Below are 5,444 nucleotides of genomic sequence, written 5' to 3' on the forward strand. Positions count from 1 at the left end.
TATTGGAAATAGATTTCACTACAAAAAAAGGTCTATGGTCACGGTGTAGCTAGTGAAAAGGGTGACCATAGGTCTATGGTCACGATTTTTGACCTATGGTCACGGTTTTTCTGCCGTGGCCTATTCTCTCGTGGTCATAGACCTATGGTCACGGTTTTTTTTATTTATGGTCACGGTTTCTATGGTCACGGTTGCAATGTTCAAATTCTGGCATTTTAGGCCACGTTTTTTTTACCGTGACCATAGGTTAATCTATGGTCACGCAAGAAAACCGTGACCATAGCTTATCTATGGTCACGGTTTTGGCCGTGGCCATAACTCATCTATGGTAACTTGTTTTTTTAAAGCATAATCACATTCTAAAATGATGATAATCACAAAATAAATCTTAGAATGAAAAATTCAATAAATATAAATCATAAAAGTTTCATAAAAAAGTAGATATCCATTACAACACTAATCAAAATAGGGTGTCATTTATCCATTACATGTAATATCGGATAAAGTCTCTTATCAAAATGTAAAGAACACATCAAAATAATACATTTAGATAACCAAAATCATTATAAGACCCATCCCATCTTATATTTGTATAGAACATATTTTCTTCACATCATGTTCTCCTGTTAGCAAAAGAAATAAAGAAGTTAGAACAGAACAAAAATGTTTTTGATGATGCATGCAGTGCAGTTGAGTAATGAATATGGAGCACAAGTTAAGTAAGTCAATCAATATGAACATTTCAACCACTAAATAACAAGGAGAATTTGCTATGGTTTTGAGCCATTTGGTAATGTTTATATGTTTTTAATCTATCTTTTAGTGGAACTTCAACTCCCCTGTTGAAGTCGCTTAAAACTGAAAAAAATCCAGCACAAATCTTGGTAAATCCATTCTATCTTTTGACAAAACATGATTAAACCTAAGAATGTAAATATCTGAACTTACTAAACATGATCTAATAGGTCAATTATAGAGACAATCTAGCTACCATATATTCGCTTACTACCCTAGTTAAATGTGCTATCAAATTATTATATATGGCAATTACAAGATAAATTTACTGCTTAGTTCTTTCATTTTGAGATGCCATATGAAGTTGTTATAAACGGTGCCGCAGTAACTTCTGTTGTCTTTACCAGTACGAAAAATTATCCTGTACACAAAACAAAGTTAAAATAATCACCCCTAAATTAAATCAAACCAGCAGCATAACAAAATCACTAATCACAAATCATAAATCACAAATCACAAATTCAAAATTCAAAACACTCAGTGCCATAAGTCCATAACAAAACAGCAGCTTAACAAGTCACTAATCAATATTTTATTATTACTTTATTTATTTTGTGTAAACTATCTATTAGAGTGTGCATCTGAAAATATATTTTCAAGCTTACAAAAATTTTAAAAATTAAAAGTAATACTAATATTAAAAATCGTTTTTTTCTTTTTGGGTTTTGGAGAATAAAATTATTTATGATTGTAGAAACCTTTCTCAATCGGCATCACGCACGTGGTGTATATATATATATATATATATTGCAAAACTTGGGTCTAGTGACCTGGATTTGAATTCAATTGTAGCCTTTGAAAAATAAAAAATCATTGAGTAGTTGGGACTATGATATGGGCTTTATGCTAGAAATGTATTATTTAGTCTTAAGAATCAAACACAAAAATTAATATTTTTATATTAAAGTCAATTTACAAGCATTTTTTTCTTCATTCAACTCACTCATGGAAGGGGTTCACTCAATGGACCATAATTAAAACCAAAAACACTAAAACTTAACTAAATGATCGTATGAACATAAATTTAAATTGTAAGAGAAACAAGTAGAAGACTTTATTCCTGCTCACTGTATAAATACATATATAAACTACTGTTGACAAGAGTTTAAATACAAGTAAGAATATCATTAGCTGTTGATTTGAATATGGGAAAGATAAAAGTTCATTAACTGTACATCTAACCTTTAATATTCTAGGGAAGCAAAAAGAGAGAAGATCCAGGCATTTAAGAGGCCACTTTTTTATGGAGGATAGAAAAATAAGACCTGGAAAAATTTGAATATGAGTGTTAAAAGGTACTCAGAATCTTAGATAGTTGAAAAAAAAAATTGGTATAAGATAAATTGAACTTTTTCTTTGAATGAAGTTTTTTTAATACATCGTCATTTACCTTTCAAATTATACGATTATTAACAAGTCTTGAAGTATACATACGAGCCATATATGATTCTTAAAATTTTCAATCTCTTCACTGTATTTGCTGATGCCAAAAAACATGTGTGGTGCCGCACAAAACAAAAGGCTACTCGGCAACTCATCATATATCAGAAATAATGAAATACATCATCTCCATCAATAAAAATGATTTATATACTAAAAAAGAAAAGGAAATTTCACAAAAGAAAAGAAACCAAGATGTAACTCATTAGCAACAGCATTGGGTCCACATCGTCCACTAAAATAACAGGCTCTAGTTTTCCTCAAAAATCGAAGTGTTATTCTCTATATAAAGCAGTTATTGTTATTGAAAGTATTCTCAATCATAGCAACATTTTCTACCATTAAGTTCTAAATCATTTTTTAATTTAAAATTAATAATATTCAACTTAATTTTTTATTTATAAAATTAGATTTAAAATTTTAATATTTAAAGTAAATTATATAAAATTATTATTAGTTTTTAATTATTAAAATTTTTTAATTTTAAAAAGAAAAAATATTTAAAATAATAAAAAATACATAAAAATATTAATTAATTAAAACTCAAATGATTAAAACTGTGACTATAGACCCCTTTAGATCACTCTTAAAACCGTGACCATAAATCCTTTTAGGCCACCCTTCCAAAAAATCGTGACCATAGATCCTTTTTGGTCAATGTAAAAAACCGTGACCATAGATACCTTTAGGTCGCCTCTAAAACCGTGACCATAGACCCTTTTAGGTCACCCTTTTTTGAAAAATTGTGACCATAGCCCCTTTTTGGTCATTGTAAAAAACCGTGACCATAGACCCCTTTAAGTCACCTCAAAAACCGTGACCATAGACCCCTTTAGCCACCCCCAAAACTGTGACCATAGACCCTTTTTGGTCACTGTAAAAAATCGTGACCATAGACCCCTTTAGGTCAAAACCGTGACCATAGACGCTTTTAGGCCACCCTTTTTTAGAAAACCGTGACCATAGGTACTCTATGGTCACCCTTTCTAAAAAAACAGCGACCATAACTTTTTTTTGGTCACCCTAAAAAACCGTGACCATAGCGTGTCTATGGTCACGGTTTTTTACCGTGACCAAAAAAACCGTGGCCATAGACCCAAAATGTTGTAGTGCTTGGTCTTGAACCCGTTGAGAAGGGTTGAGGATTGGTTTAGTTAGGACTCGAAAAGGGTGACAAAGTCCAAGTTTTAGGGGAGATACTATCGAAATTTTTGTAAAATCCGAGACTTTGTTTGAAACGATATTTTAAAAATAATGAATTATGCTTTGAATTGAATTATGTTTGAACTTATTTTATTAAGAAAATTATTATATTTTAAATGTAATTTATTTAAGAAAAGAATTACGTTTTAAAGTCGATTTAAAGATGGAAATTCTTATGTTTTTGGAATTTGATTTAAGTAAACAGATTTGGAGGAGTTTTAGTGGATTTAAAAGAAACTTGAATTTCGATTAACTAATTTCACTTGATGACGATTTAGGAAAAGTTTGAAGTATTCTCTAAAACTTTGATTTAGCAAAACTGAAACAATTTTCGAACCTTCGAAAATAGATTTAAGAATGAAATCGAAATTGGTTTTTGATTTAAATGATTTGGTTTTGGTTTAAGTAAATTGGTTTTGAAATTGGTTTGGAATATTTGGATACATGATTTGGTTTTGGTTTAAATTCTATTTTATTTATTCAAATCAAGGAGCTAAGGTTTTAGAGATTTTCAATGAAGTTAAGAAAATGAGTTAGGTTATTCACTCCTAAAGTCTTGAGACTCAGCTGAGAAATTTAATCACCAAATCCGGATTTAGAATGAATGATTTTGAGTCTTTCAGAAGAAATTTTGAATTTGGCATGGTTTTCAAGTTGTTTGGAAGTTTTTGAAAGATGTTGTGGAAAGTGGCTCTATTTTGAAAAGTGATTCTTGGCAAGATGTGAACTGAATACGTTTGTTAATTGAAAATAAATGGGCCAAAAATGATTATTGAAATAAAAGTTTGAGCTTGATTGATTGTGGATATTACTGAGATTTTTCATAAGTCGCTTCCACTTGGCAAGGACGGTTGGTTAATCCCGCTTGTCGAGGTTGCGGTGCCGGCGTAAGGATGGTTGGTTGATCCTACTTATGTGTATATTTGAAGTCAGAGGCAGAGTATCCCGCTTACATCCTTTCAGATCACAGGAGTGTGCCCGTCACTATATCCATGGGGGTTTCCATGGCTATATTCGTGATCAAAAGGCGACATTCCCATGGGTATGTGTCAGGTTGGCAATTGAACCGACAATGTGATATCACATCCAGTAGGATAGACATTCATCATTTGCGTCTATGTGACATTATTTGGGTGTGCATATTGTAATTGGTTTTTCTATATGAATAGTTATGTTAACTGCTAACTGTTGTACTTGTTGTAATTGTTCCTGATTGTGCTTGAACTACATTAATTGTGATTGTGTTTGATTGGTTGGTTTGTGATGAATTGGTTGATGATTGAGTTGTTTGGGCCGGGGGCCGTGTTGGATTTGGATGGGCTTGAGGCTGTAATTGGTATGTTTGAAGTCTAGTTCTGTATAAAATATCTAACTGATTCAACATAGGCTTAATGAGCCTATGCTTGAAAAAGGATGATTGTTTATATAGCTTAGGTAACTTCTTTTATGTTCATGGTCTAGTAAAGTATAAAAAATTAAACTCATACAACATAGACTTAATTGAACTTATGCTTGGAATAAGTTGGTCATTCATACTGTCTAGAAAAACTTTTAAGATTTTACAAGAAAGAAAAAAGGTTTTTTTTTTTTTGAGGAATTAACCAAGTTCTCTTTAAAAAGGATATCTGGATTTTGAATATGAACCCATGGTTTTGGAAAGACACATAAGATGAGCAATGATCACTGTACTTTAAAAATAGTTTTATTTTACGTATCTTATTATAGCAATTCTGTAGCCTTATAGTGAGAACCAGTGAGGACGATGTTCTCACTCCCCTATAGGTTTTTCCTTTTCAGGATATGGATGACGAAGTTTCAGAAGAGTTATTTCATTTTCTGTTTATTCGATATTTTTGTATTATCTTAGTTATTATTTTTTTCTCACCTTTATCTTTACCAATTTTGTAAGATGGATAGGAATTTGTGATATGTATGATTGTAAGTTATTGTTATGTATATATATAATTTTAAAGTATTGTATCGAGTCTATATATATATATATATAT

At 31.0% G+C, this 5,444-nt stretch overlaps 1 long non-coding RNA gene across 2 annotated transcripts; it reads right to left on the minus strand.

Annotated features, from left to right (window-relative positions):
• Positions 426-2,179, minus strand: LOC107637848. Of its 2 annotated transcripts, XR_002361246.1 has the most exons (3): positions 1,978-2,179; positions 1,052-1,156; positions 426-623 (listed from the first exon to the last, which is right to left on the minus strand). It is a non-coding gene; the product is annotated as an uncharacterized LOC107637848 (long non-coding RNA). The 2 variants fall into 2 exon arrangements; XR_002361245.1 differs by having other exon boundaries at positions 426-1,156.

This window comes from Arachis ipaensis, chromosome B04, assembly GCF_000816755.2.
Source record: "Arachis ipaensis cultivar K30076 chromosome B04, Araip1.1, whole genome shotgun sequence".
NCBI lineage: Eukaryota > Viridiplantae > Streptophyta > Magnoliopsida > Fabales > Fabaceae > Arachis > Arachis ipaensis.